The 22830-nt window shown below is 55.3% G+C and overlaps 1 long non-coding RNA gene across 1 annotated transcript; it reads right to left on the minus strand.

Annotated features, from left to right (window-relative positions):
- Positions 1-4037: 4037 nt before the first annotated feature.
- LOC139073911 (uncharacterized) lies at positions 4038-20194 on the minus strand. Its single transcript, XR_011523077.1, has 2 exons — positions 16720-20194; positions 4038-7160 (listed from the first exon to the last, which is right to left on the minus strand). It is a non-coding gene; the product is annotated as an uncharacterized lncRNA (long non-coding RNA).
- Positions 20195-22830: the final 2636 nt, after the last annotated feature.

Below are 22830 nucleotides of genomic sequence, written 5' to 3' on the forward strand. Positions count from 1 at the left end.
CTAAATTTAGAATTGAGAGCATATAGCTCTTAATCCGTATAAATGTAGGTCTGGATGTAACATAATGAAATTCGATAATGAATCTTTATTTTGGCAATTTGATGGGCACTGAATGTTGGGATTACAAAGCATTATATTTTATAAAAATATCTCATGTTTAATTCTATTGACAAAATTTTAAGTTAGAAATTTAGATTTACTTCAATAATTTTATTTACTATTTTTATATTCATTAGCTATAATTTATGTTTTGCCTTTTGATTTTAGTAGTTACATTAGAATATTTTAGTCACCTAAATATTCAGCCTTATAAAAATCAAGACTTTATGCAAAAAATAATTTTTTTTGGCGAGGAAGATTGGCTCTAAGCTAACATCTGTGCCGATCTTCCTCTATTTTGTATGCAGGATGCCACCAGAGCATGGCTTGACTAGCGGTGTGTAGGTCCATGCCCAGAATCCAGGCCTGCAAACCCTGGGCCACCCTGGGGGCCACCGAACTTAACCACTAGGCCATCAGGCCGGCCCCTATGCAAATTCTTTGATTTTGTTGTTATGAAGGCTTATTGTCAAGGAAGGCAAGAAGAACATTATTTTACTTAGCAATTTGTTATCTCCACGTGTGGGCCTCCGTCGATACTCTTGTCCTGGGGTCCACACATTTTAGGGGTGGCCAGCTTCATTGCTCCCCATTTCCTGCTGGACTCCTAGGCATGGCCCACAGATGCCTGCACGGCCCAGCCCCTGCCTGCTTCTCCAGTCCCGTCTGCTGTGTGTCTTCACGCAGCCCTGGGCCCTGGGGGTTCCCAGAACATGCTGTGCCTGCCCCGTGAGACGACCTCTCCTTCCCTCGCCATCGTTTGAGGGCCAAAGACCAGCTCATACTTCTAGTGTCCGCCTGCACGTGCCCTCCCCTGGCCCCAGCAGGCAGATGGGCGCCCTCTGGATGCCCCACTCTGTTCGAAAGGCGCCTCTGAGAGCAGTTCTTTCACACAGGGTGAGGCTTGCAGGCTACCCTCCGTGGATCAGGACCTTCTTATGAGCAGGGATGGGCGGGGGCTCTGGGTGTAGCCGGGGCCTCAGTGGAAAGGGGCAGAGGCTCTGTGTGGTGAGCAGGGCTCATTCTGACCCTCAGTGCTGGGACCATGGAGGCTTTGATGCCTCTGAAGTCTGTAGAACTTGCGCCCTAAAGAAACTAAAAATTCTGGGGAAAACTAGGTGAGACCCTAGTCTTCCCTCAGGTCTAAACACCTGCATAGGCCCCGGAGAGCCAAGGCCCGTCTGTGAGGCAGTCGGCAGCAACTCCATTGCCCTCCCTTCCAGCCACCCTGGAGGAGCCAGGATGCTGGGGGGCAGCCAGAGTGGGGAGTAGGTCGAGATGGCCGGGAAGAGGCAGGGACCAGCAGAGGAGGCCGGCTGATACCTTCATCATCGTCTGTGGCTCCCTGGAGGAGGATTCTCTTATTAGCAGGAGTGGGCAGGTGCAGTATGAGGGGAGCCCTGCCCTCTATCTCCTCAGAGGACTGCTTCACGCACATTGGAACCCCAGTATTCACTGAGCCCCCACCACATGTCAGGCACTGTGCTGATGTGCTGCCCCTCACTTTCCCTAGAGAACCAAACAGCCTGTCCATCGGGTTGGCATTAGAGACCATCTAGTCCAATCCTCCCACTTGACAGAGGAGGAAACTGAGCTCAGAGAAGGCATGAGTGAGAGGCAGAGCCCGGGCTGGAGTTTGGGTCTCCTAACTCCTTGTCCGGAGGGTTCTCTCACTATCCCGGGGACCTCCAGGACAAGGACGTTCTCTGCCCAGAGCTGGTGGAGCCCACAGCAGTGAGGGCACATCTCAAGTCCCCGGCATGGTAGCAGGCCTTACAGGAGAACTTCCTGATGCTGCCGTCCTCTGCGCGTGCCCCCACTACCGCTGGCATCGTCCAAAAGGCAGAGCAGCAAAGGAACTGGAAGTGGCTCAGTTCGGCCTCAGTTTCCCCTTTCTCCTATGGACTGGAGAGCCTGGGCTCCCTGGGCCTTACCTCCCACTGGCCCGGCCATCTCCTTTCTGGGTCCCTGGGTCCCTATCCAGCCTTCAGTTCCCCTAAGGCCCAGCCCCCTGGGATCCTGCTTCCTTTAACCCAAAGGCCAGGAGACTGAGACAACCCCCAGGACTAGGAAGTGACAGGCCGGTCTCTTGTCTCACCCTGTTTATTTTTTTCATCATCATCATTGCCATCGACATCCCCATAATGACAGATAACATTTGAGTGCTTGCTCTGTGCTAGTGGCTCTGCTCACAAGAAAGTACTATTATCTGCTCCATTTTGCAGCTGGAAAAACTGAGGTCAGAGAGGCTAAGTGAGGCCCAAAGCCGCCCTATTAGAAAGTGTCAGAAGGGGGCTGACTCTGCGGTCTGTGAGAAGGGCACAGAGTGGAGCAGTTCCCCCCTATCTCCAGGCCCCCTGAGCCACGGCCACCCCTCCTTCTGCTTCTCCTGGAACATCCAAGAAGCCTACCCTGACTCCTACCCCCATGTCCTGCTCGCACCCCAAGCCTGCAGCTTGGTCAACCAGAGAGCTGTCGGGAGCTGGGTGTGTGTGCAGACCTGCCAGGGAGGGAGCTGGGTCTCCTCCTCTCTGCCTCTGCCCTCTCGCCCATCCTGCCTGTGGCTGGGCCCGCAGGGGGCTCCAGGTGTGCCATGGATGGACAGAAGCTCTGCTGACAGTCCCTGTCCATTCAGCCAACAGACATGGACTTGAGCTCCTCTTATGCGTCCCACACCACACTGGGCACTGGGCAGACAGGTCCAGGCATGGACTCCACCCTCCTGGAGCTCACTGTCCAGTAGGGGTGATGGAGAAGAAATCAGTTACCTCCATTCGTTCCACAGATGATGACCCCTGGGTGCCAGGTGCTAGTCTAGGCACTGTGGAGACAGCAATGGACAGAACAGCCCCAAATCCCTGCCCTCAAGGAGCTCACATTCTGGAAGAGGGAGACAGAAAGCAAGTGACATAGCCTGAGAAGGGGATGTGCGCTGTGGAGAAAAATAATGCAGGGAGGGACCAGGGAGTGTGCCTGCAATTACATCTCAAACCCAACTGGTGCTGTGATAGTTAGGGGCTCCAGGAGAGTCGAGAAGGGACCTCAGATCCCTCCTTCAGCCGTGCCTGCTCCCTTGGAGGGAGATGAGAGCAGAACTGGGGAATTTGGAGCAGCTGAGTCTCAGGCCAGTGGTCCCTAAACATCGTGGCAGATGTTTGTTTCAAGCACTCCATCCCCAAGAGGCTCAGAGTCTCGTGGCAAAGCAGAGAAGACATGAAACAACAGGTGGCATGATGGCAGGGAATGCTAAAGGCGGGACCACCGAGCAAGGGATCACAGGAAAACCCCAGAAGGCAGCAGGAGTTGAACCAGGCGGGGTTGTGTTTGCTAGATTAAGCTGCAATGACTACAGCTCATCTGTGATGAAATGAAATGGGCCAGCTTAGAAGGCAGTGAGTTCTCATCACTGGAACCTCAAAGGGAGGCTGGACAACCACTTGTGAAGGGGACTCACGGACTGGATTGGGGGATAGTACTGATGTCTTCTAAGGTTACTGGGGTCCTGTGAAGTTGGGGAAGCCACTAAAGAACTGGAGGGAGGAATGGCAGGGTGAAGCACTTGGGTTTTAGCTTAGAGGGCAATGGGGAGCCATGTAGGGTGTCAGAACAGCAGAGAAACACGGGGAAGGCTGAGTCTCGGGAAGACAAATCAGACAGCATTATGCTGGGCTGGATTGGAACAAGGAGGGAGGTGGAGGAGAGGAGACCAGCTACTGTACTAACCAAATGCATCAATGGGTGTGCGCATGTGAACACACGTATAACGCATGTGCAAGCAGAAATCTCCAATGACTAGACAACCATCAGTTGAGAGAGCACAGAATGGTCTTGAAGAAGAGGCTGACTTGGACGCTCTCTTGGCCTCATTTCCAAAGTTGCAGGCACATGCATGAGTGTATACGGCGGTGTACGCACACTTGGGTACACAAAAGTCCACATGTAGTTCAGCACTCTTTATTCATTGATGGGGCTCTGTCCGGTTAGCGGGAATGCACACTGTATTGGTGCTGGGATTGGGGTGGCTTTGTGGGCCTCTGTTTGGGGGTGTAGCTGGGGAACAAACAGTAAAGACGAGCATGCCCCTGGGAGAGTCTGTGAGGAGTTCAGGGGTTCTGCTGTCACGTGTGTGTATGTGGGTACGCGTGTGTAGGGGGAATGACTAGGGAGGCCGCTGTGTGAATCTTTGAGAGTGAAATTTGCTCATGCAGCCTCGGGTAGAGGACTGACTTGTGTGGCTCCAGGTGAGAGTCAGATTTCCATCCAGTCTGGGGAGATCTGTCTTGAGGTTTGCTAGGAGCCAGGCGCTTTCCTGCACACCAGCCCACTGAGCCATCCTACCACCCTGCATGGTATGTATTATTGTTTCCATTTCAGCAGGTAAGGAAGCCCAGGAGCCGAGAGCCTTGCCCAGCGTCCCAGTACTATCCAAAGCAGAACCAGACCCCAGGTTTTCTGACTCTGAGCTGGGCGCTCTGACCTCAAGGGCCACCTCCAGCATCTGGAGAGGTGTCACCAGAACACGCTTGCAGGGGACAGTGATTCCTTCAAGCATCCCTCCCAGGCACCCTTACACCATTGGGAGCCCAGGTGAACATCCACCTGCCTAAATTCTCTGCCCCCATCCCTGCCCTCACCCTGACCCCCTCCTGCCACCAGCAGGCTCATCTGTTCCCCACCCCGGCCCCCTCTCCCCTGCAGCAACCTGGGTGCAGCGCGCCTGGGTTCCAGCTCGCCTGTGTGTTATCCATATATTTTCACCCCCAGCTGGGTGCTCAGTTATTGTTCTGGCGCAGGAGGGCGAGGGGGCGGCTTGTGGGCGTAGTGACGCCGGGCTGTCTGCTCAGTTCTCCGCTTGTTATTACCTCTCCTCCAGGCTCCCATTAGCCCGCCTGCCCCAGAGGGCTGCGCAGGCTCCCTGCTCCTCGGCACCTTTGTTCCTTAATTATCACTGGGGAGCTCTGCTCACCTGCCTGCCACTTTCTAAGAAGCTGTCTGGCTCCCCTTCCCCGCCCTGCACCCCCAGGACCTAAGCCCCTACACCCCCTGGGGTGGGGGCTGGTGTCTAGGCAGCTTGCCCCAGGCTTGGTAAGCTCCAATCCCTGGCCCCTTGTAGAAACCCTTTCTTTTTGTCCCTGCCACCTCCTCTGAGAACCCTGCCCTGATTGATGCTGTCTTGGATCTCAGCACTGGAAGGGACTTTAAACTATCACGTGGTTCAACACTGCCTCCCCACTCACTGCCTGGACTGGGCCACCTCCAGAAGGGACTCAATGAATAGTCAGTGAGAAGATGATTAACTTCTGTGGCCTCTACTTGAATGTCTCTGCATTGGGCAGCTCCCTCCCTCTCAAGGCAGCCCGTGGCACCTGGAGATGGCTGGGACTGTTAGAAAACCACTCAGCCACATCTCTCTCAGGAGCTCTCTGATTTTCATGGCCTGAAATCAAGTGTTTCTGAGCCCCAGGCTCAGCCCTGTCTTTCCTGCTGGAGGCTCACTGATGCCCCCCTCAGGCAGGGCGCCTCCCAGCACAAGGTTCTGTCGGGGGGGGGGCGGGGGGGCCTTTCGTACTCCCCTTGGACTTAGGGACTCAGCAGTGCCCCGGCCCACCACCAGCCCCTGGCTTTCCTCCGTCTCAGGCCTCTGGCTGCTGTTCTTGAGCAGGAAGGCAAGGGGGAGGAGGCAGGGTGCGAACCCTTAGGCCAAACAAGCTCCAACAGCTTGCTGCGCACCGAGGCCAAGGCTGCGGGAGGGAAGGCCTCAGGGAGCTGGGGCAGGAGACAGGAATCTCCCCTCCCCAGCCAGCCCGCCACCCTGCCTGCTGACCCTTGCACAACTCCCAGCCTCAGTGCACTGTGGGTACAAGGGGGTCAGAGGCCGGGCTTCTGGACGAAGGAGCCACGAGCGAGCTGACCCACACGGGCACCCATGGCCGCTTCGTGTCAGGACAGTGCCTGCCCTAGGCTCTTGGGCACAGTGCGTCTCTCCCTGACCTGGTCCACTGGGGGGTTTCCTTTTGACCTTCATCTTTGTGGGGGGTTTGAGGGTTTTTTTGGTGAGGAAGAATGGCCCTGAGCTAACATCTGTGCCAGTCTTCCTCTGTTTCATGTGGGATGCCTCTACAGTGTGGCTTGACCAGCAGTGCTAGGTCCATGCCCGGGATCCGAACCCACGAACCCTGGGCCGCCAAAGCAGAGTACGTGAACTTTACTGCTATGCCACTGGGCAGACCCCTTCATCTTTGTGTTCTTTAAGTGCGTCTCCATCTTCTCATCTTCTCTCAGACTGGGGGCTCCGTGAGGGCAGGGTCACGCCTCCGTCAATTTGGGCACACGGGAAGGGTGGAGATTGGAGCCCAGTCACGGCCTGGTCTTGGCTCTGAGCATCTTGCGTCCCAGGAGTGCTACACTGACGCCGGGAAGGCGCCTGGTGCGTGTCGGAGGGCTCTCTGGATGGACACCAGCTGGGGGTGGAGGACTCGAGCTGGGAGGCCACCTCCAGCCACCAGGCCGTGATCTCAGCTGGGCCGCCCTGTGCCGCTCTCCGGATCTGACTCAGTCTGTTCCCAACGCTGCTGGGCGTCCATCCCCAGGGCAGCCCCCAGGAGGTCCGCCAGATTCCACCGGCCCCACCCAGATGGAGTCCCCCCACCCCCGCCCCTTGCTGGAGCAGCCAGGGGCTCCTGCAGGGTTTGAGGGGAGGGCAGAGGGCAAAGGTCACCTGCTGGTCCACTTGCTCCACCACCTCAATCCCTTCCTTCTTCCCTTAATTTCTCCAGACCTGAGATGTCTGTCTAGGTGTCGATGTGACCCTGGTCAGGGGCTACCCTCCTCACAGAGCCCCTGACACAGAGACACCCCTACACCAGGCTGGGGACAAAGGGCCCCCCAAAGGGAAAACAAGGCAGTTCTTCCACAATAGTCATTTCCTTGGGGGTCTCCCAAAGTCTCCCCAGAATCCTTCTCAACGTGAGACAGTAAATGAAGGCAGGTCTTCTGGAATGTTCCCTGGAGCCTGTGTCCAGATGTGCAGAGGAGTCTGGGGACCAGGGGGCATCAAGATCCTAGAAGAGAAGGATGAGAAAGGACCCTGGCTGATCTCAGTACTCACTCCCTCAGCCGAAGGGACCTTTATGAATATAAATCAGAGCGTGTCCTTCCTCTGTTCCAAACCCTCCGAAGCCTCTCATCTCACTCAAAACAACATGGAAACTCTACAAGGCCCTACACCATCTGGACCCTGCCCACCTCTCTAGCCTCATCTTCTCCTTCTCTTGCTGTTTCTCACACACACACCAGGCCTGCCTCTGCCTCAGGGCCTTTGCACGGGCCATTCCATCTAACTAGAATGCTCTTCCCTACACTTTCCATTATTTTGGTCATTCAGAGCTCAAGAGACCTCTTCCAAGAGGCTGTCCTAGATGACTCAATCTAAAAGAGTGACCCTAGGTCTCCTGGCATCCCTGCCCACCCACCCGCCCACCCAACGTCTTCACAGCTCTGCTTTATTCTTCCTTGCAGCACTAACCTCCTGAAACGAGTTTCTCTTTAATTACTTGGTTATTATCGGCCTCCCCTATTAGAATGCAAGCTCTCTGAGGACATGGCTGTATCCTTAGGGCCCAGCACAAGGCCTGGTGCTCAAGAGATATCTGTTGAATAAACGGATGACCTGGGGAGGGGAAGAGACATGCGCAGGTAACCCAAGGGCTGGTGGGGCTGGGACAAGCAAGGACAGGGGAGCAGCCCTGGTAGGGATGTAGAGGAAGGAGCTGGTCCTTGGGTTCCCGGGCCTCAAAGGGCATGCCAAGGGCTGATGGAGGAGGGGGAGGGAGAGGAGGGAGGGGGAGGCTGCCTTCCTAGGATGCTCCCCGCCCAGGCCCCACTCTGAGGGCCAGCGCGGAGGCCAAGGAAGGAGGTACCACAGGCCCCATTCTCTGGGCGTCCCCAGTCTCAAAGGGACAGGAAAGAGTGCCTGGAAAGTCCTGGAGGTCAGGCCTCTCCGCTGAGCTCAGAGCCGGGGCTTTTTCTACTTGGCCACTGCGCCAGGCTCAGCCTGTTCCAAAGCCAGTCCACATCCTTCCTGCGACTTCAGGTTCTGTCAACAGCCTCCTGCTCCTGGGCAGGGAGGCTCAAAAGCCCAGCGTCACCGCTGGCTGCTCCCTCTCACTTACCCTGGCCCTCCAGACTTCTCCCTATGCTGACCGGTGACGAGTGTCCCGTCTGGTCCCTGTTCCCTCCATCCCATGAGCAGCTGGAAAATCAACCTGCCGAGGCAGCTTCACCTCCACTGGCCCCAAACGCTCCCAGCCCCTAAAGCAAACTCCACCAAGGGGTGGGTGGGGGTGGGGAGGGAAAGAGGATCCTGCCTAACTCTGACCCCCGTTGTCTTTGGGGGACAATGGGTTGTGCTGGCAGGTGCATGGACTCTGGAGTTAGGCAGACTTCGGTTTTCTCACTTTCTCCTCAATTCTGTGATCTTGGAGAATTTACTTAACTTCTCCAAGTCTCAGTTTCCCCATCTATCAAATGGAGATAACAATGCATGTCTCACCGGGATGCTTGGGGATTAAGTGGGAAAACCTAATAAGCACCTAGCTAGAATCTGGAATACAGTCAATGCTAAATAAATAGGAGGCCCATCCGTTCCCTTTCAACCTTCACTCCCCTGCTCAAGAACCTGCTCTGGCTCCCTGTTTCCTATCGTGTCTGATCTACATTCCTGTCTTTGGCTCTCAAGGGTCTCTAGCATCTGGCCTGACCTTCTCAACCCAGTCTTCACTCCCAAGATTTCCCACACACAATCTGTCTCTACTTTGGTGCCCCCAGTGAGCACACCATGGTCACTCCTCTGCTGTGCCCTCTGTCCACACTGCCTTTCTTGTCCCTTCTGCCCATCCTACTTGTCCTTCAAGGCCCCTTCCTCCAAGAAGACTGCCTGAACCACTCCTGCCCTGATCGTTCTCTCTCCTCCAAAACCCTGCTATTCACTTAGGCTGGATGAGAGCTGCGGGGTCGGAGTGGCTGGATGTCCGTGTCTGTGGATGACACCTGTCCACCCAGGCTGGCAACCTTCTAGGTTAGCAACCCTTCCTGGACCTCTCCGGAGCTTGCTACAGAGCTAAATATACAGCAAGTGCTCTGTCAATATCTGTCTTTTGATTCGTCACGAAGCAATAAATAAAGGAAGTGAGTATAAGGCAAACCGAGGCCCTGGGGGGATTCTGGAAAGGGTGGAGGTGCTGAGTCTCCCACCTGGGGCGGGAACCAAGCTCGGTGCTTTATGCGTTCTCTCTTCTTTCTCACCACCCTGGGAGGTAGTATTAGGCCCATTTTACAGATGGGAAGACTGAGGTTCAAAGAGATTTAGTGACTTGACCAGGGTCACTTGGCCAGAAATTGGCAGGGGCAGAACTTGATGTGAGGCTGAGGGGCTGTTTCCTGGGGGGAGGGGCATTCCAGAGGGGGAGCAGCCTGTTCACAGGCTCAGGGGCCGGGGTGGGGGGGGGGAGGCCCAAGGTGGAGTATGTAGAGAGAGACGGTGGGCAGACCGACTGGAGGGGACGAGGGGTACATGGGGGAAGGAGCTGGATGGCCCATTTGAAGAGGACAGGGAAGGGTCTGGAACCATCTTTGTGACAGGCTAGAGAAAGATACAGCAAAACCCCCCTGGGGAACTGGTTGCGGCTTCAGAATTTTCCTTACCAGAAAGTGCCACAGTTAATCCCCTGAGTCCAGACCAGCTAGTGCTCAGCCTCCTGTCCCCAGGGCTTAGGGACAGAGGGACAGAGAAGCTGGTGTCTCTGCCCCCTCCCTGCAGAGACAGGGATGTCAGAGAGGCTGAGTGGCGTCATCTGTGACCTCTGGTTTCTCAACCATCTTCCCAAAAGCAGATTCTTCAGAGTCATTTGTCCAAGTGACTTGCCCAAAGCCCTCATATCACAGACCTGTGGCTGTCACCCCAGCACTTGTCCCTGGTGTGGCCTCTGCAGAGCCTTACCTGCCCCCAGCTCTCATTGGGGTGCCAGTCTCGACTTGGCACAGAGACCCTCACAATTCCCCAGCCCCTCAGTGGCCAAGCCCTCCCCGCGGGCAGCCAGGCCCAGCTGGAATAACAGCTCCCTCCCTCCCTCCCACTAGCACTGGGCTATTTACAGCTCACCAGGGCCTTCACACCCATGAGCTCACTGGAGCCTCCCCCACCCACCCTGGGAACCCAGCAGGGCAGGCACCATTAGCCCCACTTTGCAGATGGAGAAACTGAGGCTAAATGATTTCTCTGTGAGCTCCCCAAAGCAAAGCCTGGCCTCTTGACTCCTTAGCTTGAGGCTCTTCCCAATTCCTCCAGGGGCATGGCTCAAACACCCAGAAATTTGAAGTGGAGGAGTTTTGGCCCAGGGAGGGCTCTCGCGCGGTAGACAGTCCCAGGAGCTGCAAGGAGCCCCCAAGGCAGGGGGCCAGGAGGGCAGGAGGGGAGGGAAGTCTTCACGGCCTCAGCCACTGGCTGCTAAAAGCCTGGCAGAGGCATCTGCAGGGTGGACTCAGGGGGCTGCAGGCTGGGCAAGCTGGCTGGGCGTGTGGTTGGGGCGTTGGCCCCCAGGCCAGGGCAGGGGAAGGGGATGGTCCCCAGCCTCAGAACTCCCTCCTGGACAACCAGACATGGGGGTGCTGTATGCTGGCTGTAGCTGGAGGGATACCAGGTAGACACCAGAGGGGACTTCCTATGCAGAGGGGAGTTCCTCTGCCACGAGAACAGAGTCCAGCTCAAGCCCTCCCTGGTCACCTCACACGAGGATTATGCCACCTTGGCCTTCCCACCTCGTCTCGCCTCCTGGACTCGTTCCATCCCTAGGTCCTGCCAGCTGTTCACCCTCCAGGACACACTCTCCCTCCCAGCCTGTCCCAAGTCCCCGCAGTCCCTGCCAGAAGCCTCTGATTCTTCCTCTGACTTGGAACATGACTCTTCTCCCGGCCCAGGGAGCCACAGTTTGAATTCTCCTGGTCTTTGTCTCAGTGCCTGTGTATTGGAGGGTCCTGACTCCCCCTGAGACTGGAGGGCTCCAGGGGACAGCGAGCGAGTCTCCCCATCCAGCTGTGCAGCCTCCTTCCTCTGGCTCCGCCTCCTTCAGCCTGGGCAGCCTCTGCCCATAGGGGGCGCCCAAACAGTGCTGCTGAGGTGGGGCATCCTTGCTACTGCTTGCGCTGGACCAGGGGTGAACCCGGAGCTGTGGATCTGGGTGAGATGTCAGATGCACGTCCAAAGCCCCAGCTTACCTTTCAATTGACCTTGTGACTGGAGGCATCTTAGATGAGGAGAGAGCCTCTCATTTGGGGTAGGAGATGGGGCCTGGACGGTCACCTCTAAAGACTCGCTGACCTTCCAGGCTCGGGGAGGGTGAATGGCTCGAGGTGCTCACACAGCCCTCAGTGGACCTAGATGTCTTCCTTGGCCCTGCTCTGGAATCCTGGGCTAGTGGGCAGAGGCCCCAAGCAAGCAACCCCGATTTCCTTCCCCAAGTCTCTCGGAAAGAGTGGTGAGTCAGTTGCGGCCATGAACTCATCCAAGGCAGTAAAAATAGGAAAACAAACAGGCTTCTCCTCCAGGCGGGAGGAGAGGGGCAGGGTGAGGGGAAATGGGTTTTTCCCTCGCTGGGCAGAAAGGGCCGCCATCTTTTGAAGTCCTCAAGAGTGAGGCAGGCGTCCTGCGGCCCCTAGAAACTCAGCCACATCAAAGAACCCAAAGAAGGTTGTTTGAGGGGCATGCTGTCTCACACACAGTCACAGTCACACAAGGTGACACAACCAAGTCCCTGAGGGACACACAGTGACACACACTGCTGAGGGCATAACACCTAGCTACACATACAACATGCAATGCCAGTAACCCACCAGGAAGTTGCATAGATGCCCACAATAACAGTCAGACCCGCCGGCACACTCAGAGACAACATCGCAGAGTCCCACAGAGTCACACGCATCCATGACAGCTGTTTCCACCCAGAGGTGCACACAGATCACGCAGAGCCACACACAGCCACACAGATGGCCACATGCTCTCTCAAAACCAGTGCACTCTCCACACCCAGCCACTCTCAAAACCAGCCTCCGTGAGCCACGCACGACATCGCACAGGCAACTCCCATTTCTACGCACACAGTGACACAAACACACAGCCACACGGACAGTCACATGCAGCCCACAACCACACAGCTCCCACACCACGCACAGAGCCACACCCAAGCCACAAAGAGTCACACATACAGAGTTTCAGTTACACACTCGTCACATGCTCACAAAAGCAACATCTCCACTTTACGCGCACCGTCACGGAGACCCATTCTGTTCATGGAACCTCTGGGGCTGAGACCTGATGGGAGTTGGCCCCTTGGGTGGGAATGGGGAGGTGTCTGATTCACGGCTGCCTTCTTCACCCCCTCCCTCCTCTCGGCTGCACCTCCCTGGCCATCCTCTGTTCTGAGCGCCCACTGTTTGGCGTTCTCCAGGCTTCGCTGAGTCCCCACACCTCTTGCCACTGAGGGGAGGGGCATGTAGCCTTGGAGATGACTGAGTCCAACCAACATTAAGGATCATCCATTTATTCAACACGCCATCATTCGGTCCCATGTGCCCAGTGCTGGTGCCAATGCTGGTGCTGGTGCTGGTGAATAGAGAGGTAATTCCAAATCAGACCAAAATTTTCCGCCAGTGTAATGGCTATTTTGGAATGTGTGCCTGCATGACCCTCCATGGATCCAGCCCCAAACACCGACTCGCTCCCCTGCCTTGGCCTTGAGGAGACCCCGGCAGGCCCGAGACTCCTCATCTCGCTGTTTTGAGCGGCCGTTTCCAGGAGGGTGACTGGTTCTTGTGTAACTGACACGACCTCTGAAGGAGGCCTGGGGACCAGACTCAGGAAGACCTCCAAGTGAACTGCCCTCCCCTTCTCCGGGGGAGTGAGCCCTGACAGGCAGCCGTGCTGGAAAACACCCTGTACCAGGGTCCAGAGAGCTGGGCTTTCGTCCAGTTCCAGTATGTCATCCTGGGCCGTCTTGTCCCCTCTCAGGCTCAGCTTCTCCCCGAGGGCAAGGGAGCTGGGCCAAATCAGTGTCTCATGGCAGTAGAGGGGGCCAGCTTATTAATATGCAGATTTCCAGGCCCACTCCAGACCTTCTTGAGCCCAGAATTTGAGACCCAGGGGCTCTGGGGACCCCTGAGGTGCCTTCCATCTCTAAAACGGACTATGAAACTTTGAGGAGCAGCAGTGCTAGAGGCTGAGGGCTGCTCCCGAGGTGGCCGAGGGCCTTTCCTAGCCCGGGGTGTCTGGCATGCAGGAGCCACCGCCACCTTCCAGGAGGTGCCACGTCATCTGGCTGGTTTAAAGGCTTGGGCCAGCAAAGGGCTTGTGGTTAGGGCAGGTGACAGCCAAATCAGAACGTTTGGGCCCTGTTCTTGGCTGAGGCGAGGCTTTCAGGGCAGGCCACGCTGATGGGGACTCTCGCACCTTTTCTGGGGTTAATGATGCCCAGGTCCGAACCTTAGGTGTGGGGGGCTTGCCTAAGAGGAGGACAGGCAGAGCAAGGTAGGAAAAGTCCACGGGACAGTCTCAAGAACCTAGGGACTCTGAATGGGAGTCCTGTCTATTTTGAACCCAGTTTTCCTCCGTTGAGTCTATCTGCTTCCTGGTTTCTACTCAGCTCCTTTCCTGATGCTCACGGAAAAGACTCACGTGCTGTCAGAATTGGGACATTAGTGGGCACCTACCCCATTTCTCTAGCCCATGACACAGCCCCTCAACCACATATGTCATCAAAAAAGCTGCATTATTAGCTTTCCGTGTGCTGGGCACTCTGCTAGTCACACAAGGTGCGTCATTTGGTCCTCACAACAATTTTATGTGGTAAGGACTATTAACTCCATTTTACAGATGAGAAAAATGAGGCTCAGAAATTCTAAGCCACCTCGCCTAGCAGCAGAACTGGGATTCAAACTTACTGGCATCCGCTCCAGAGCTCAGGCTCCCAACCACATCTTAGAACATCCCTTGCCTCGGCTGGAGCGCCTCAGTGACCGGGACTCCCAAACACTTATTGAGGACAGATTGTACACACACACACACACACACACACACACTCACACACACACACGGTGAGGAAGTGAAGCTCAAAGAGAGGTGAACCTGCCCCCCCAATGCTTATTCCAGCAGAGGAAACAAGAGTGAAAAATCCCTCTGTACGAGGCAGCAGGAGTTGGTGCCTGAGATGCGTGGAGAATGTGCTGCTTTGGAAAACTCTACTAAAAATGTCTTCCTTCTGTTGAACCTAAATCTATATTCCTCTGACTTCCATTTGGTTCTCGGCATTCTGGCCTCAAAAGTCGCACAGAATTAGTCTGAAGCCCTTCACGCTTTTGCAGACAATTCCCACAGCCTACTTCCCATGGGGCCGGTTGCCTTAGTTCTCTCCATGTCTCCATGTCCTGACTCCTGTCTCTGTATTACCCCCTACAGAGATCCAGGCTTCACCCCCACACATGGCCAGAGACCCCCCAGGCCGGTGCGACAGCCAGTGTTGACAGTCCCTCTCTCCTCTTCACCCATTCAAAGACAGATGTGCTGCTCGGGAAAAACTCAGAGAATCTCCGAGTCCAGAGGCTGGGGTTCCAATGCCAGCTTTGCCACTTAACTGGTTGTGCAATGTTGGGCAAGGCCCTGAGCTGCTCCGAGCATCGGTTTCATCTGTGAAATGGGGACAGCAATACTTGCCCCACCTGACCGGGAAGTGAGGATCAGCTGAGGTCCTCCGTGAGAAGGTATTCCACGTGTTGCTGCGGGGCAGACCCTCACAAGTGGCCCTGTACCAAGGAGGAGCTGAGAGTGACTTCGGGATGCTGGAGAATGAAAGCCGCCCTGAGCACCTCGGTATGCAGGGTGCAGTGCCAGATGCTGTGAGGATGAGGAGCTGAGGAAGGCAGGGTCTCTGCCCTGCAGGAGCTTTCTGTCCTGGGAGTGACACCTTCAGCCACTACTGGGTCCTCTGGAAACAAAAGCTTTTTAATCAAGTGGGCTCTGGTACCCTCCAGGTAGATTAAGTGATGGGGGTAGGCATATCCTTGTGATGAGCCAAAGGAACCAACAGAAAGAGGGAGGGAAGCTAACATACGTGAAACATCTACTAGGCACCAGTTACTTGGAGTAATTTACTGAATCTTAACCCCCTGTGAGGTTGGGGTTATTATGCCCATTTCACAGATGAGGAAACTGAGGCACAGCGAAGTTTTATTCACCCAAGTCAGTAAGGTGTGGAGGCAGGATTAGAATGCAGATCTGCCTGGCTCCCAAGCTGGTGTGCTTTCCATTGTACCTGGCTGCGCCACAGAAAGGGCCAGGATCTAGGGAGATGCTACCATTTAGGCCTTTCATTCCAGAGGAGTAGCAGGAGGGGAGGGAGGGAGAAGGGGCCCTTTGGCAGGAGCCTACCTCTGGAATGTCACCCTATGGCCTCCAGTATCAGTCCTGTCCTGAGATTTCTCATAAATGTACGCAGAGGTCACCATTTCACTCATTCTCTTTCATTCATTCAGTGCCTGCATACTGAGCACTTATGGTGTGCCTGGCCTGTGCTGGACACCGCCTTCACCGAGGCATAAAGGCCCCATCCCTGCCCTCGTGCAGCCAACCCATCTGAGCATCTGAGAGGGGCAATGCAGCTGAGCACGTGGTCCAGGTGGTTGCAGTCCCGGACAAGGAAGTCAGGGGAGGATGTCTTAGAATCCACAAACTGTCAAGTGAGAGAAGCAAGAATCCTGTGTACAGTATGATTCTATTCATGTTAAGGTGATAAACAGGTGAAAGTAAGCAGATACAGGTGATGAAACTGGAAGGAAAAGCAGGGAGGTGATTAACACAAAAACTGGGATGCTTAGGTGGAGGAGAGGATTATGATCAAGGAGGGTCACTCAGCGGGGTTCCTGGGGGACTGGCAGAGTCCTATTTCTTGACCTAGGTATCTAGTTTATAAATATTCCTTAACTGTGTGTATCTTAATTCACTGTACTTTATATGTTTTTGTTCACAATTTTAATACACAGAAATTGCCAAAGTCACTATTGGGTGGGACCGAGGCTGATTTCTCACAGTGCCCCACACAGAACTGTACTAGCAGGTGCTTAAAAAGAGAGTACTGATAGCACAACTAGAATATACAACTATGTACCCGGGGGCTTTGGGGAGAAGAAAAAAAAAAAAAGATTGGCAACAGACGTTAGCTCAGGTGCCAATCTTTAAAAAAAAAAAAAGAGAGGGGCCGTCCCTGTGGCCCAGTGGTTAAGTTCTTGCGCTCCGCTGCAGGCGGCCCAGTGTTTCATTGGTTCGAATCCTGGGTGCAGACATGGCACTGCTCATCGAGCCACGCTGAGGTGGCGTCCCACATGCCACAGCTGGAAGGACCCACAACTAAGAATATACAACTATGTACTGGGGGGCTTTGGGGAGAAAAAGGAAAAAAAATAAAATCTTTAAAAAAAAAAAGAGAGAGAGAGTACTGAATTGCAGAGAGTTTTGAAGGAGCCGGAAGTGAGATGCACAGTCCAGCCAGACAGGGGGTCTAGAGACAAGAGCTCACTTACTTGCTGAAGTTCTTGAGGACGGAGAGGATGAAAGGTATCTTTCCCACAACTGTCTGGATGCCTGAGGATCAGCAGTTCCCCAAATGGAGCCCCAGACTCTGGAATCAACATCCCCTTCTCTCAGCCCAGCACCAAGCCGTAGAGTAGTGTAATGAGCACTGAGTCAGACGGCCTGGATTGGAAATCCAGCTCTGTACACACTTAGCCAGGCTTTCCCTGGCAAGGCACTTCATGACATGGGCCTCAGTGTCTTCATCTGTAAAATGGGGCTAATAAAGCACCTACTTCACAAGTTACTTTGAGGCCCCAGTGAAGCAGTAGATGTGAAAATGCTTTAGGGCATGCCATATGTGTTGTCTAATTATAAATATCTTATCACCCAGGTATTCTTCCTGCCTTCTCCCCTCCTGCCACCATTTTGCAAGGAGGCCCCAGAATAAAGCTGTACTCTGATTTAGAAAGTCCCCAATCCCAGCCCCCTCCAGGTCCTTGGGTTGGTGATTTTCTGAGGCTGAGCTTCAGGGTGATTCCAAAAGCAAGTTCCCCAAGTTGGAGGAAGCCCAGCTGGGGAGGTGGCATTCCAGGCGGCAAGTCAGAGGGTGAGTCAGGGCTAGGGCGGCCCTCCCCCTCCCCTGGCTCTTGGCTCAGGGCCCAGACCTGGTTACTCTCATTTGCATACATCTGCATATATGCAAGTGTCACCTGTGCATCCTGGCAGGGTGTAGGAGAAAGACACCTGTGCAGGAGCGAGAGGGAAACCAGAGTGGCTGACTGCATGCTGGAGCATCCAAACCTCAAATCTTGGGCCATGGTCCATCTGCCCATCAAATGCCTGAATCTCTGAACCAAACACATGGCTTCTTCCCCAGGGCTCCTCCAGTTGCCCAGGCCAGGAACTTCAGAGTCATTCTTGTCTCTACCCTCTTCCAGTACAGTCACCAAGCCCTGCAGAGTTGTCTTTGAGCCACTCTTCTCATGCTTCCCCTCCTTTCCATTGCCTCTGCCACCAACCCGCTGGGCCCTCCCTCCTCTCTTCACACACGACCTATTTGCAAAAGCCTCCTAACTGGGCTCTCTGCCACCTGACTCTTCCCTTCCCAGACCACTTTCGTACCCAAGATGCTCCTAGGAAGCCTCTCAGCAACCCCTCTGCCCCTCACCCATGGGCCCCATTCTGAGCTCTTGGTGGGCGTTCCAAGCCCTCCACAGTGTGGAACTCCTGACTCTCAGTCTCAGCTCTTTCCTCACTTTCTTACCTTCCAACCAAGTGGGTGTAGAGGATACACACACTTTTTCTGTGCCTCAGTCTCTTCATCTGTAAATTGGGGCATAGTAATAGGACTCCCTTGCAGGGTTGTTTGAAGATTTCAATGAGGAAATGCATGTGAAGCATAGTATACAAGCCCACAATAAATATCGGCCATTATTGATATTATTACTTACACACATCTTACCACCATTTCCATAGAGGGCATTCCTCTCCTGGGGTCCTCTCTGCCTGCTCAGCACTTCCTCTTGCCCTTGCAGAGTGGTACTTCGCCAGGTAACACAACTCCATGGAGTTAAGAGGACAAACTGGCCTGAGTTCCAATTCTAGCTTTTAGCAAGTTACTCACTCTTGCTGTGCCTCAATTTCCTCATCTGTAAAGTGGGGATAATATGATACTTCATAGAATTCGTGTGATAAACGAAATAACGCAAGTAAGAGCTCAGCATAGTGCCTGCAACACAGAAAACAATAATTGTAGCTATTATTACCATTATTATTGTGTTACCCAAGACTCAGGGCCTCAGATCACGGCTGCTCCCCTTGTCCTCCGAAAGCTCTAGAAGGTTCATTAAGGTGTTTCCAGGAACAGTGCCTCCATCTGGATCCTCCTGTGCCTCAGACAGCCAAAGAACCACTATCCGCGCCCCTCCTTTCCTGTGGACAGCAACTGAGGCAGCCAGCGTTCCTTTGGGTTGGCTGGTGCTTGGGAGTGGGGCTGAGCTTGCCCCTCCTACTAGTTCTGAGGCACGTTCCACCCAGAATTTGGGCTGGGGAGGACTTGTCTCCCCCCAGAGTTTGGGAGCCGTGCCTCAGCCAAGGTCCAGCCTGGATAGGTGTGGGTCAGCTCACAAGTGGAGAGGGGTCGTTAGGGGAGGGGAGGGGCACACTGGTCTGAGAAGATGGAAATGGGCAAGAGCGCAGCTCAGGTGGCCATGACTAGCGCCCAGCACCCACCCCACCCCGAAAGTCCCAACCCTTCTCCCTTACTGTCCACATCCGTGTCCTCCAGACTTTTCCAGGCATCCGTTGACGAACTTCCAGTGTGTGATCCTTTCCCAGCGCGAATTAATAAGGGTGATTGGCGGCGGAGGGCAAATGTGGGCGGGAGGAGGTGCGCCAGCCGCCGCCCCCTCCTCAAACAGAAGGAGTGGGCCTGGGCCGCTCCTCTCGGCCTAGCGCCCCCGCCCCTCCTTGCTGAGCCGGGTGGGGGAGGGTTTGGAAGAAAGGGGAAGAGTGGGGGTGGGACTGAGCTGTCTCTCATCCCCCACTCCAATCTCCCCTTCCCCCACACCAGGCCTGACGCTCTGAAGCCCAGAGCCCAACGCGGTGGTACGCAGAGGGAAAGACTACGGGTTTTATTTTTGTGTTTTGGCGGGGGGGGGGTTTGTAATTGTGATTATTTTTCTCACTTTGGGGGTCAGGAGGTGCGGGTGCGTCTGCGGCGCCCACGTGGTGGTCCCGCTCTCCTCCCCAAGACAATATTCCCTCATTCTCTCAGGCCCGGCCCAGCAGAGGTAAGGGGCAATCTCCGCAGCCCAGACTGGGATGCGGGGACCAAACCTACCTTTTTGTTACGAAAGAAAAACAGGCCGGACCTCCAACGGGTCTAGTTGGGGAGTCAGAAAGTGAAAACTGTAACCCCACCCGTGTAGACCTTCCGCGGAATCGAGGGGGTCCAGAGGGTCGGGCGCGAGTAACGTGTGTGTATGTGTACCTGTGTGGTGGGTGGGTGCTGTGTGGTGTGTATGTGTGATGTGGTTGTGTATTTGCCGCAAGTGTGTGCTTGCCTGTGTAGTGTGTGCTCCGGCTGCTGGGTTATGGGAGTATGAGTGTGACTGTGCTGTGCGTGTGTGTTCGGTGCTATGTTGTGTGCGCCCGTGCACACACTCGCTTCGTTGGCGCCCGCTAGATGCATGTCCCCACTCCGCCACGTCCTACCTCCGGCTTCCCCCGGGACCGGATGATGGAGACCTCGGCGGAACGCCCTAGTTTCCGTGCTGCGGTCTGGGAAGGTCTGAAGAACCTGGCCGAGCTGTCTTCGTTCGGGGCGCGGCGAATTCGTTGCAGCCGGGTTGGCCGCGGGGCCTCCCGCCAGCTCTCCACGTTCCCCCGGGCGTCCGGCGTGCCGTCCCGCGGTCTGTCCGCCGGCTCTGGGCGCGGGCTCCTCCCTCAGGCCCGCCGGGTCCGAGGCTGGGACACCCGACCGAGAACTCCCGCGTCCCCGCCGCCGAGCCCCGCGCCTCCGCGCCCCCTGCCCGGGCCATTTCCCGCGCCCGCGCTCCGCCAGCTCCAGCCGCGCAGAGCGGGGCCTCCAGCGCACCTTCAAAGCCGCTCCAGTTTTTGCTAAATGTTCTTTTTGGGGCGTGGGGTGGGGGTACTTGGTCTAAGAGTGGTTCATAGTTTGTTTTATTTTTAACCTGTTTGGTGACTTCGCATTTACGTGTATTTTAAACGTCCCAGTCAGTCCCAAACAGAAGGCTTTCGCTGGGGCGGAGGCTGAAATTTGGAAATAAAGCAAAGACGACGTGGGAAGAATGTCGCTGAGGAGGGAGCCGGAGACCCTGGAAGGGAGCCCGCCTGCCCAGCGGTGCCCAGATCTCTAGGTGGCGCTGACCCCAAGGCCTCTCCCCTCCCCCTCCCCTGGCAGTGTCTCCAAGGTTATCTGGAAAATGAGGCGGGAACGCCAGTCACAGAGAAAGCTCTCGTGGGAGCGTGGAGGTGAGCGCCAACCGAAGTGCACGGCCAGGCTGGCGGTGACGTCGGTAACCAGCCCGCCGCCCCGCTTGCGCCAGCGCTTATTAACTGCTCGATCAGAGAGAAGAAAAGAGACACAATAATTCAAAATTTCAGGAAAAGTCAAATTGGAGTGGGTGGGGATGCAGGGGTCTCTAGACTGCCCCTTCCCCGCCTTGCCTACAGTGGGGCTTTAACAACCGCGCAACAGGCTGAGCAGAACGAGGAATCCTCACCCCCTACCCCCGCCAAATAAATTATTCACAGTTTCCCCAAACCGAGTTACTAGGGAAGCGCCGCCAAATCGGACTTAAATTCCACTGAGAACGGACAAAACTAAACTAAAATTTCGTTTGGGGACGGTGGGTGGGATGGAGGAGAAAGGGCTCGGATGATCCCGCTCTGGCCCCCGAGGGCCGAGAACTGGGGTCGCAGTGGAATCTATTTCCCTGGGCAGATCCACACAGGTGCTGCGTGGAGAATCTGTACCGGGTTACAGACCCCGGAGCGGACTCCAGTCACAGACGCCCACCTTTTGCTCAGGAGCGTGCAGCCCGCTGGATACGAAGCCCGAGGGCTGTGCGGAAAGCCCTGCGCACCCACCACGTGTTTCTGGTGTCGGAAGGGGCACTGGTTTGGACGGAGTTCCCGGCTTCAGGGGAGAGTCCGAACTCACTCCGAGTAAACTGAAGCGAGGTATACATCTCAGGGTCGCGGGCGCTTATTCTGCATAAAGAATCGTTACTGGATCCGGTGGGTTGCGTTTGTCTGGCGACTTGCGAAGAGCCTACAAACATCGCGCTCCGCGCATATCTGTCAGGTCCAGTCGCCGCACCTCGGCTGATTCCCGAGCCTGCGGTGGCGCGGTGTCCCCCACTCTGGACCCCGCGGTCGGCTCCCAAGGCCTTATTTCGGTACCGGGGATCTTCAAGCGGACCCCTTTGGCTAAGGGAGAGGACCTGCGTGAGAAAGCTGCGAGAGCCACTTTTAGCTTTCCTGACCATCCAGAGGCTATGTTATTGGTAGAGACAGGAGAGAGTTCGTTTTGTTTTGCCTTCCTTCCTCCTCCTCCTCCAACTCTTCTTCCTCCTTCTTGGTTTTACTATGTTTTGGGATTTTGGTGTTTGCAATTCATTCTAAAGCCAATGACAAAGGCTTGGAGGTTGTAAGTGCAGCTCCCTCATTTTATCCCTTCTGGCTAAAATGAGACTCAGAGATGGGAAATGGCCAACCCAGGCTTCACACAGCCAGCCAAGCTGGGATGGGAACCCAGGCCTCAGGCCTCTCAGGCCAGCCCTCCCTCCCCTCTGAGCAAACACACATTTACTGCCCTTCCTAGCCCCTGTCCCCATCCCTACCTCCTTTCCCGACTCTCGCTCAGAGGCCCTGTGGTTGGTGAAATAGAGTCTGCATCTGAGGACACTGCTTTGGGGGGCGGGGAGGGGGGGTTCCCACCAGGTGCCCCAGCCTCACACCCTCCAGCACAGGGAAGTAGGGAGCCCTGAAGATGGAGGTGGTGATGGAGGGAGAGATTTTTTCATTGGTAGACTGGAGATAATAATAGTATCTGCTTTCCAGGGGTTTTGTGAAGATGCACAGGGCTTGGATGTTGTGAGTGTTTCATAAATTCTAAAGGGCTGCAGGGTGTTTTCTACTGCTGCATGGGGTTGAGGATCCTGCATGAGTTCAGTGAAGCCCCTTCAGAGTTTAGGAGGGCCTCTCACTATGGGTCTTCCAGCTTTGGAGGATGTCAAAAGTCAACTGCTACAGAGGCCTGCCAGAAAACCCACCTTTGCCCTTTCTTGTTAGGTCCAGCACAGAAAGGTCTCTGGGTTCATTGTCCTGGGAGGAAGTGTCCTTCCACCCAGCCTTTCAGTTCCACCTCAAAATCACCCCCTTTGTAAACCTTCCCTGACAGCCAGCCCCACCCCAAAGAGCATTCTTTTCCCTTGGTGCCCTCTGAGATGCTGTCCTTGGAACCCACCAGGGCACTGTTGTGTGGCTGCCTCCCTGCAGAAGGTGATTTTGGTAGAAAGGATGGTTACCCTGTAAGTTCATAGCCCCAGCTCTAAGGAGGTGGTGGCATGGCTGGAGTTGGGGAAGAAAGC

Source organism: Equus przewalskii, chromosome 10 (genome assembly GCF_037783145.1).
Source record: "Equus przewalskii isolate Varuska chromosome 10, EquPr2, whole genome shotgun sequence".
NCBI lineage: Eukaryota > Metazoa > Chordata > Mammalia > Perissodactyla > Equidae > Equus > Equus przewalskii.